General features: G+C 40.6%; 1 protein-coding gene across 2 annotated transcripts in view; it reads right to left on the bottom strand.

Annotated features, from left to right (window-relative positions):
• The window catches only part of Astn2 (astrotactin 2), a 901,354-nt gene that overhangs the window by 236,778 nt on the left and 652,470 nt on the right, over nt 1-12,106 (bottom strand). The gene's annotated exons all lie outside the window — the stretch shown is intronic.

Here is a 12,106-nt window from a genome sequence, read left to right as displayed (position 1 = left end):
TATTTGCTATGAGTGGTGCCATCAGACTCAGTATCTAATGCAAGTTTGGGGTGGAGAGTCCAACTTTTTTTTTCTGTGGAATGACTACACATTTGACACAACCCTGGGGCCTAGCAGGTCACAACCCCCAGTGGAGGGCTTGCTTTTCGCCAGCTATCTTGCTGGCTAGCGTGTTTTCGCCACTGCCAGTAAGCTTGTACTTTGAGCTTTGCCATCTTTGCTTCCTCATCAACTATTATAGATATATTCAGCTAAATTTTAAATTTTGATAATTGGCATTTAAGGAAAAGAGAAAGGTACTCTGTAGTCATTAATCTTGGTCCGGACCTATCAGTGGGTCTCAGATTTAATTGTGTGTTTACATTCCAGTATAAGTGATAGCTGACAGTAGATTTACAGAAATCACCCTTGCCCTGGATGTCCTAACCAGGTATTGCCTCCATTCTATAGAACTTTCCTGGGAAGTACGGACACCCTGTGCAGTATACAGGCCTGCTGGTGGTCACTCATATGGAGGAAGGCTGTTTTGCTGTGGCTTGCACATCTAAAAGTAGGCAGCTCACTAGGACTTAACAAAATGCCATTACTGCTGTACTACCTGTGCCACAGTAGACAAAAAAATTCTCATTTTTAGGGTAATAGGGAAATGCATGACACACAGCATTGCCAGGGGTTAAGTCAAACCTGAGTTATGTCAAGACTCCTTATACCCTATAAAGCAGTTATCATCTGGGAAGCCCTAATCATGATGATACATATCTGTGACTGGAGGAAGAAACACGAGTATGGACAAGATAAATAGGATTGCCCTCTGCAACACACACACCGAACTATATACAGTAATTACTTCCCCCTCAACACGTTGGAAGGAAACAAAACCAGCCAAAATAAAAGTTCACAATTTGACCTAATTAGAAATCTAGAACTTAGAGTGTATATAGCAAAACACAGCAAGACAAAAGGTTGCTAATTAACTTGCACCTCCACAACCTGAATTCTCAGTTAACATCTACCAAAATTCAATTATCAAACCTTCATAGCCTTAAGACTAAGGCTCAATTTAATTATACCTGAGAATTCCCCTAGTTATAAGCAAGATAGCCCTATAAGCTTAGGACAGTTTCTGAAAATATTTCAAAACATGTAAGGAAGAAAAATATGTGTACCTCATCTAAACCATAAAAACTTGCCTTGTCTAAATTCCCTCCAGCCATACACTCATATCCTAAAGTGTATCCCATAGTGGGCGTGGATGCTTCTAGCCAATGAGTAATAAAAGTTAGTCTTTGGTATTTAATAATTGTTCTGTCAAAGTGGGACTCCCATGGACCTTTCTCTCCCCCCACTAGTTAAAATAGTTAATATGGCTCAGTTTAAATCAGGGTCTTCAAAGTTTGAAACCCACATATGACACCTGCTTATGAAAGAGTTATTATCCCCACTGCTTCAATATTTAGTGGCTCATTTTAGCCTGCTGCTGCTCTTAAACCTACAAATAATGCGTGGTACCTCATAGTGGATGGCTGCAATCTTAATGCTGAGGTTCCTTCTAATACTAACTATTATTGAAGGCTACCATACCAAATACCGAAATGACTAAGTGATTCAACCAACATTGGGAAATACTTCGCAGTCAGATTTGGATAGCATGTTTAGTACCTATTTTAACTGCCTCAGCTGATTTGTCTTCAAAGAGACATCATATCGCTTTATTTTTTGACTACCTATGAGATACCTTAATACTCTTGCCTTCACAATCTGTAGACAGGGTCTTAACCAAAACCAGTTTTCTTCAAGAGTGCAGTGGTGATATCATACTGATTATATCCTCCTCCGAGGAGATTCATTTGATGCATTCGTTGAGGACATACGTTCACAAAAGAGTTCATAAAATGGGATGCCCCGTTACCCCATACACAGTACAAGTTCTCCATTCCACCACTGACACTGCCAAGAAACAGCATCCATAATGTTAAAGTAACCCCAATATATGTTATGGCTTTTATTTATTTATTTATTTATTTATTTATTTATTTATTTTGGTTTTGGTTTTTCTCCGGTACCAGGAACCGAACTCACGACCTTGCGCTTGCCAGGCAGGCGCTCTGCCGCTGAGCTAAATCCCCAGCCCCGGCTTTTAGGATTTTAGAGATAGCATATTCCTCATTTACAAATTTTACTTTAGCCTACTTAGGCTGTTACAAATGTACACATCTTGATTTGTGCAATGAACAGCTCCAGAGTTGCAATGCAGTATTGCATTGAAAGGCTTTAGCAATGTCCACTCATCTTCTGAAGCCTCTGGATTGTACTTGATGGTGTTAAGTTGTTCATGGACATCTGAGCAAACACCTGCCGCCTCGACCCCATGCTATATGCAATTAGGATGCAATTGCTGAATACATACCAGACTCTTCTAGTAACAGTATGGTCATCACAATCTCTGAGTTTGTGACCCTACATATACAGCTGCCTATTATGCCTTAGGTCACCTAAACAGCACTCTGAAAGCTTAGCATAGCTACTGAGGCCTCTTTACTGCACTCCACAGTCAAACTTGACATGCCCTCTGCAGTAAACAGTTCCCCCCGTCTCTTGCCAGATGTTATGGTACTCGTGAGAGTTGCCCTCTTTGCCAGACCTCTTGGTTATCTGGGGAGCTCCTTGGAACCAACTGAGTTAACGGTAGACAGTATTTATACATTTTACAGATGACATCTGCTATCATTGCATGTGATGGATTTTCTTGTACAGCTGCTTAGTTTTCACCCTTCACTGGGATATCCCTGAGAATGGGATGGGACCCAAGTCAATACAGCTCACTTCCTATGGTCTTTCTAGTACTGAATGCCCTGTCTGCCCCATCTGCACTGTTCTGTTGAATCTTGATCCATTGCCAATGATCTGCTCATCTGTCCCTACCAGTTGCAGCAAAAATAGTTCCCTACTCGATTGCCTTTTGGGGCAAAAGAACTCTTATGAATGTCTTTCCTCACAGATACCCCAAATATAAATCACACTAAATCCCCAATAAAAGGCCTCACTAAGACATTCCTAATACTTTCAGTGTCCAGACAATACCGATAGTTACCAAGGCACTCATTTTTATTTCTCAGAATACACAGTTTTGGGCTCTTGAAAAGGGTTTTAATGGAACTTTCACCTCCCTTTGCAATCTCAGACTGCAGACCTCCTAGAGGTCCATAAGGACTTTCTGAAACAAGTTCAATTAAATGAAACAGCACATTTTAGTAATCAACCAAACATCAGGGGTGAATTGTAATAATGATTCTGCCTCCATTTTTTGTATTTGATTGCTGAAAGCTTTCAAATTATACTGTTCTCCTTTGCCCTTCACCCTCACTTCTGGGCAAGAAGATAGGAAATTATGTGCTCCTACGTTTGATTCTTCAAAACGTATGAATGCCAAATAGCATATGGGAACCAGTTCTAAACTCACTCTACTCTCTTTATTACCCTGTAACTGCCAACCCAATCTCCGTTCCCTGTTTTCTCAAGCCACTTTTGGACCTGCTTTGGATTCCCACTGCTCTCCCCAGGAAATGTCTTTATGTCAGTGATACATCTTTTTTGGGATGTGTGTGGCATTGTCTGTGTCAGTATCTGAGTTGGCTTTGAGAAGACTGTCTCACTACTTTAGAGTGGATGACCACAAATGTTTAAATATTAAAACATTTCATATTATGCTAAATGAAATTTTTATATTTAACTACTGAGCAGCCATATGAATAAAGTCAAATATTTTGTGAAGTGCCATGTAATAGGAATATTTAATTAAAAACAATAAATGTGTAAATCTTTCAGTATCTAAAACTTATTGGACACATTTAATGATTCTGTAAAAGTACTAGAAATAAAGTTAAGTAAAAGATATCATGGCTGAAAGGGTGTAGAGCCAGGTATAAGCATATTACTTCACCTAGTCCAAGATTTAGGGCTGGATCTAGGCAAATAGAACTTGCTGATATGCTGGTCACATAAAGATGTAGCACATACGCCCTGGACCCTTGATAGAACACTAATTGTTAGCTAGATGTAAGAGTAAAGAATTAAGCAAAACCATAAAAGTGTATATTCTTCCCTTCTCTGATGATGAGCATGGCTTCTTTTTCTCTTCAATAAAACAGATATATTAACTTCAGCCACTTCATATATACTAGGGATGTTCTTCAGTGTCCCATAACATTTTATGTAAGTAAAAGCTGGCCAAACTGAGCAGCGTGGGTATCCTCTCCGAATGCAATAAATCCTCTCCATATGAAATGCCAGGTACAATATTGGGTGTGACAAGGGAAAATAGCTCCCTAAGGAAACACATTGAAAAAGGGGAACTTAATTTTTATTCTAGATGATATTGTCCCCTCTGACTTCAGTTACTTAGGCAACTCCTCCAAAACCTGTGTCTTACAGGTCTTATCTTACTTTTGATCACCACTCTGGTAGCTACTAAATTGCCCACTTGATTTTGCCAATTATATATCCTTAGGAACCTTAGACTCAGCATATTTAAAGATGAATTCAGCTCTACCCTAACGCTTTCTCTTTTCCACCTATGAAATACCAGTATCAGGCACCCTCACCTGTCATCTTCTGCCTCCTTTGGTTCAGTCCTAAAGTTCTCATCTGCTATCATTTGGGTGTGGTTTGAGTATCCACCAAGATTCCATTTTGACTGAAGCCTTGGTCCTCAGTATAGCACCATTGGGAGGGGTTATAACCTTTGGGAGGTGGACCAAGTGGGAGGCCCTTAGGTTTTGGGGTGCATGTCCTTGGAAAATAGATCTTGTGGGACCCCCCTGTTAGTTTTTTCTACCAAAGGTTGTTAGGAAATCCTGAGTTTGGCCTCACTCAGCTGTCTGCTTTCTGGTTCAGAACACTTCTGCTCACTCCAACACGAGATATACTGTTGCTATATACTGCCCTTGCCAAAGACAAATCTAACAAGGTTTGCTTAATTTGGGCTTTGAAACCTTCAAAACTGTGAACTAAATACACCTCTTTTTTATAAGTAGCCTGTGTCAGATATTTTATTATAGTGATACAGAGTCAACGAATAAAATCGCCATTCTAGCACCTTAATATTTTGACTTCCACTCATTCTTTTCTTCATCTTTATGGCTACTAGGTTTTCAGCCACTATTACTTTTCTCATTATAACATTACTGTGGCTTCTTAACTGATCTTGACTCTAATTTCGTAGCCCTCACACAATTCCTCTCACATAGATTGAGTCCCACCCCATACTAGATAAACTCAAAACCACAAATGCTAATAATACGTAGAACTTTGACATGGCCTTTAACTTCACCTAGTAAAATACAAATTCTTTAACATGGTATACCAATTCTAGGGGGATTTGGCTCCTGCCTGTCTTCTGAGGTTTGTCTCACCACCACTTCCTTCTCTCCCAGAACTCTGCCTCATCTGCATTTTGTGTCTTAGGATGTTTTGTCCATGTTTTTCTTACTACGTGAAACACTTTCCCTCTCCTTACTTACCTATGGTAGCCTACATTTTGCTTCCAGGTATTCCAGAATGCCTTTACTGACTCACCTCACTCTTTGAGTCAAGTAGACATCACACTTTGTATTTCCTCCTTTGGCATTTACATATTACATTGCGGCTTTCCCTCTACTTGTCTGTCCAAGGCTAGAATGAGCCCTATGAAAGCAGAGTAGCATTTAATTACTGCTGCATCTGGAGCATCTAGCACAGTACCTGAAAGATAATAAGCACTAAAGTTGTTTCTGGGGGCTGGGGATTTAGCTCAGTGGCAAAAGCGCCTGCCTAGCAAGCGCAAGGTCGTGAGTTCGGTTCCCGGTACCGGAGAAAAAACAAAACCAAAAAATAAATAAATAAAAAAAAATAAAGTTGTTTCTGAATAGTACCAGGGGAGAAGGGTTAGCATAAATTATATATATTTGTTATGGGTTATAAAATAATATATAACTGTTATTACATATATATGTACTTATATAGATTCTTTGGGTCACAGTTAGCATCAACTAGTCACCTTCTGCTCCTGTCACCTGCTGTTTCCCTCAGTCACAAAGACTGGTTTCTGTGAAAAATCACCTATAATTGAAAGATGGGAGGAGTACCTCCCCCGAATTGCTTTGCCTTGTCTTGTTTACTATTAAAATAATTGAAAATCATGCTCCCATTTAGATTCACCTTATCTCTCTCTTAATGCAAAGCCACCACTGAAAGAGACAAGTTAAAAAATACTCTCCATTATGTAGTATTAAATTGTTATCTCCGTAAATTTACAAATGAAAGAAAAGTGATGGTGTGATAGTTAACTACTGTGTCAACTTGAGTAAGAAATGCCCAACTGATTGGCTTAGCATAGTTCTGAGTCTGGAACTATGGACTTACTGAAGGCAGAGACCTATACTGTACGTGATTGGTACCAGTCAGTATGCTTGTAGTCTGATCAGAATAAAAAGAAAAAGCAGAAAGAAATCTTGCTTCTTGTTTCTTTGGAGGAGCTCCTGTCTTTGCCTTTGCCTTGGATGTCTGTCTCCTGGTTTCCAGTGCAGACTCTTCAGCTTGCAGAACAGACTGTTCAGACTTGCAGTGCACTCTTCGGGCTTCTAGCATAAACCTTTTGGAGTCCTACTATGGACTTGCATGGGAGTCTACAGTGAGCTTCCAAGCCTTCAACTTTTGCAGATCCTTCGGATCTGCAGTGTGCAGACAGCCCTTTTGCATTCTTCACACAAGACTCTGTAGGCAGCCGTTGTAGGGCTATCTTGTTATTTCAGCTATCTTATATTAAATATGTTTCTCTACTGAGCATTGATTGATATACCTGGTCCCTCTCTCTCTCTCTCTCTCTCTCTCTCTCTTTTTCTCTCTTTCCCTCTCTCCCTCTCTTTTTCTCTCTTTCTCTTTCTCTCTTTACATGGTTTCACTATGCAGTGCAGGCTGGCTTTGAACTTGCTTATGTAGCCCAGGCTGCCCTTGAACTCACAGCAATCTTCCTGCCTCAACCTTCCAAGTGTGACACAACACCTAGCTATACCTGGTCTTTTGAATTGCCTCTCAACACACTTTCTAGGATGGAGGACAAAGAAGACAGAGTGATAATCCTGGGTTCTAAGCCTATTAATCAATCTGTGGTTCCTTTGAGCAAATTGTATCCCTCAGATACCATCCCCTCTATCTATGTTAATAATTTTATTAAGTTAAACATCTTTTGAGTTATAAATTTCAAGGAATCTAGACCTCAGAGACTCAGACTTCTTGAGCCTACATCTGTAAAAGAGCCTTCCACCTCCCTGAACATCTGTGAAATTGGAAGGAACATTAAAGAAACCCCATAGACCAACTATCCTAAAGAGGAAAGCTTTGTGTACAGGTCTAGGTCTAGTATGTGTCTAGGGCTAGTATGGTTGTCAGATGAAGACAACCAAGGCCAGCTCTAACCCATGAGTTGGCAAAGCCAACCTCTAAGACCTGGCTCAAAACCTGTGTTATGACCCAGAGCCAAAGTGTTAACTAGGAAACAAGGGTCTAGAGCCAGCTGGCCAGTATCATGCAGGCTTCAATCATGCTAATCTGTTTGCCTCTTTTTACACTCTCCGTGACTAAGTACTTATAATTGTTGAAGGCAGAAATGCCCCTCAGAGAGAATACTCTTTTTGGAATGCCTCCTGTGGCTAAGTAATAGCAAAATGTAAATGATGAGAGAATTGGAACAAGAAATAGACGAGAAGGAAGGCAAAAGAGGATACCATTTGCCAGCTCTGTGGTTTTAGATTATATATTTTGCCTCCCTCACCTCACCCCCATCTCAGTTTCCAAGGCATAAAGATACCAAATTGAGAGGCTTGCTCTGAGAATTAACTGACAGTATACACGAAGTGTGCAGCATACCTTCTGGGCATGCATCGTGGGTTCTCAATATATCAGCTCAGTATATCAGCATCTGTTTTCATGGGGATGCAGTGAGGCATGAGAACTTTGGAGTCAGTCCTGGGATGGAATTCTGCCTTTCTCTGTTAAGACACATGACCTTGAGGAGATGAGGTAAAGATTAGTGTGGACCCCACCCCCACAGGGTTGTTATGAAGATGATATATGATGAGATTAATGGTTGGACCATAGTAGGAACTCAAGACATGTAACTCACTGTTGCCCTCTCCTCTGTTGCCCTCTCTCCCAGTGCACATCTGCATACACATTCTTCCTCAACAAAATATACTTGGTATTGAAATGTGTAAATATGCTCTCCTAGACCCCACTGCTGGGCTCCAATTTATACTGTTTGATAATATTACTTTGTATCCCCACCTACAGGTTCAAGTAGAGCTCAAATTCAAAAGCTGACAGTCTGCCACAGAGAAACAGCTATGATTAAGAAACTATGGCCTAAGACAGTATATCTTTTAGGCTGCTGTAATCAAGACAAAGAAGAGCTACATGTTTTTTTTTGCTTGGAAAAGCTAATAGTAATAACAATCATCACTGGTTTAATTATGCCTCCTTGTCATAATAAATAATAATAACAGCTAGCATTTCCTGAGCATTTATTATGTATCACGTTCAGTGATAATTACTTTACAAACATTGTTCCATTTTATTATCAGAACAATACTGCAAGACAAGTATTATTATATTGATTTTAAAGGGAAGAAATTGAGGGTCAGAAAGCCAAAAAGTTTGACATAAGTCACACATCTGGCAAATGGGACAGATGACTCTTGCACAGCTCGATATGTGTATTACTTTTTGACACTTTCATTTTTGATAAGAAGAGAACACTAGCGATTGACTTGTGCTGAATTTCTGTTATTGGCCTAACCAAGCACAGGACCTCATATCATCTTTGTAAAAACCATGTGAGAGCCAGATGGCTTTTCAACTATTCCTTCATCCATTGTTTTCACTTAATTTGCATTTGCAGATTCAATTCCTCCTATTTGTGATGTTCCTCAGCTGTGCACAGAGACAATGGAAAGTTGTCTAACTACCTAGGAAACTGAGGCACAGTGATATATTCAGAGTTCTAGCAAAGAAGCCATTGTCATTCCTCAGGAGCACATGAGGGGATCCAGGCACGATTGCTTGTAACTGGTTCAAGGTACCTCAGCCTTCCCCAGAGTTGCCATATCTTCCCTCATATTCAACTTTGCAATATGTCTCTTGCCTGGAATCTCATTTCTCTCCTCCTCTCCCATGGCAACTGCCCAGTCATCTTACAGGGCAACTGCTTAGACATTTCTTACAGGGAAGCTTCGCAGGCCCATTTACGTTGGGTTATATGCCCATCTCTATTTTGCCTCTTCCACTCCTACCCTCTCTACATGTGACACCTTACCCCTGGTCATGAGCATTTATGCAAAGGGATGGAGTAGTTTGTTCACCTGTTAGTTTTTCTCATTTTGCTGTGAGCACCTTGAGAACAGACACTGTGTCTCACCTTGTGGTCCTTAGCGCTTCCTACAGAGCCTTGCATATGTTAAGGGCTATAAGTCCTGCTAGGGAATGGTGCGGGATTGAGAAAAGCAACACAAGGCAGAGAGAGAAAGAAAAATGCCACTATGATGTGGTATCTTAGAGGAGTGTCCGTGAGTGAGGCTGTGCTTAAACTGGTGAGTGAAACCTACTAAAGAAGGGGAAAGAGAAAAGCTTCAGTCTGTGTGTTTATGTTCACTCCAGACCGTCTTGTGCTCTCTAAGGGACTAAAGACAGGCAACAGAAGCCCCTTTCCCATGTCCAGGGATAGTCTACATTCTTATTGCAAGGCTTATGATAGAGAAGTGTCCTAGCTACATTCCCACTCCCTCAGTCCTTGAATCCACACTTGGAATCAGTACTGTAACAGGTAAATGCGTGTGGTTTGACTCCACCCTGAACAAAATCAAGATGACTAGTTTACAACCGTGTTAAAAACTTTTGTCTCTTTCTCTAAGGAGAAAAACAGTGAACTAGTCCTCCGTGTTTCAGATCATGATATAATGTGCATGTATGTATATGTGTGTACATGCACATGTGCCTCTACACATATCCGGTAAGCAAATGGACTGCCAACCATAGAGCTTGATGGTGTCAACTTGATGAGCTTTGGCTTCTGCCCAGGGGATTGATGGAGCACACTTTTGTGTAGATCTGGGTGGGTTGTGGATGGATGGCACTGAGGTCTTAATCATTCACTCTATCCTTCTCTGGCAGTCTTCCTCTTCTTTGTTTTCAGCTGCCATGACTTGAACAGCTTTGCTCCTCCATATCCTTCCACCATGATGTGTCTAACCTTAAGGCTAGCAAGCCATGGACTGGATCTTCCCAAGCCATGAGCCAAATTAAACCTCTCTTCATTTAAATTGGGAGTGGTGGATATTATTCCCAGCAATGAGAAAGCTAACTAACACAGTCTGTGGGAGATTTGCCAACCAGGAGTCTAAATTTGCTCTAAGTTTTCGGGAGGGGGAAGACAAAACAATTTCTATCTGTCTGTTAATAATGTCTTCATTTATAACCACATATTCTAATACTGCATAAACTGGCCTAAACTCTTCCCATCTGTAGGATGGGAATAACTAACCTAGACAGGAATAAAAATTCTTTATATAGGAATCATTTCTTGTTTTCCAAGTACAACAGACATTACTGAGTAATCACCTTTTCCTACTGAACCTGGTCCTGACCAGCATCTCTTCTGAATGCAGTACTCTGAGCACTCACTCCCATTTGATCATAATGTCACAAAGAGAAATCCAGGCTTGGCAATGTGCTTGCTAAGTCCTCTTCCAGCTCTGACTTTTAGGGTTTGTCTTTATAATACTGTCCCTGAGCAAAGATTTGGAAGCTAGTTGTGTAGAGGGGTATTGGTGAGTAAAGAGAGTGTTTCCACACCTGCCCAAACTGAGATCTAAACTCTGAGTCTTAGCTTTCTTCACTTCTTCTGACTGTGATAAGAGAAACAGAACAAGAGAGCAAATGGTTCCCTTGGGTTTGATGCCAACATCTAAGGAGTTCTTTGAAGCTGCTGTGGTATAGTTGGATGAACACTGACTTTGTGATTAAAGCAGCCTGGGTTCAAATCCCCGCTCTGCCAAGTTCCCTGGTGTGAACTCCGACAAGTCACCTCACCCTTCTAAGCCTTAGTTTGCTCAAGCGTGAACTGCAGATAACAACGCCTACCTTACAGACTTGTTGAGAAGAGTAAATTGGATGAAATAATGTATGTGAAAGTGCTTTGTGAGATGCATTGCACTGAGCACATGCGAAGGATTATTATTCTTGGTGTGCGCCAATAGGAAAATGACTAGGGTGTTCCGTTCCAGATGGACTCAATCTAAACTGGGGAACAAATGCTTTTTTTGGTAATTTCATCTTGTGGAAACGGCAATCTCATGGGCCTATTTGTGTTTAATGAACCATATCCTGTATCGTCTTTTTGCATGATTCTAAGAAGAAATAAGTTGGCTCTCGCCTCTGGCATGCTGCAGACTAGAAGGTGTCCAGCTTATATTTAACCTCCTCCAGTCTCCCTGCTGTCTCCAAAAGGAAACTCTACCCCACAGCTAAGCCGATCCTACGTTTAGCTGCACAGAAGCCAAGGCACAAGGGGAAAGGAAAAAGATATTTAGCCAACTTCTACTACTATGCTGGGCCTAAGCATAGACTAGTGTGTTTATGCTGAGATTTTCAACCCATATTATAGTTAAGCAGCATAAGGCTCAAAGGTGACTATCATGAGGTTACGCAACTAGGAAATGGAGATGCCAAGTTTATTTGGGTCCAAAACCAGTGCTCTGAGATATTCAGCAAAATGCTTCTATACATCCTTTTTGAAGTCAGAGGACACTTTAGGATTTCAAGAAAATTATGGAAATACTTCCCACCACCACCAATTAAACACAGACAGACAAACAACACTTTGCCTACAATATTAACACATGTATGATCCTCCCAGACTTCTTTCTTTCTTCCTTTCTTTTTCCTTTTCTTTTCCTTTCCTTTTCTTTTCTTTTCTTTCCTTTCCTTTCCTTTCCTTTCCTTTCCTTTCCTTTTCTTTTCTTTTCTTTTCTTTTCTTTTCTTTTCTTTTCTTTTCTTTTCTTTTCTTTTCTTTTCTTT

The sequence above is a fragment of the Chinchilla lanigera genome, unplaced genomic scaffold (assembly GCF_000276665.1).
Source record: "Chinchilla lanigera isolate Chin_1 unplaced genomic scaffold, ChiLan1.0 scaffold00018, whole genome shotgun sequence".
NCBI classification, from domain to species: Eukaryota; Metazoa; Chordata; class Mammalia; order Rodentia; family Chinchillidae; genus Chinchilla; species Chinchilla lanigera.
The sequence above is the reverse complement of the archived record's forward strand: the minus strand, read 5'-3'. Positions and strand labels throughout refer to the sequence as shown.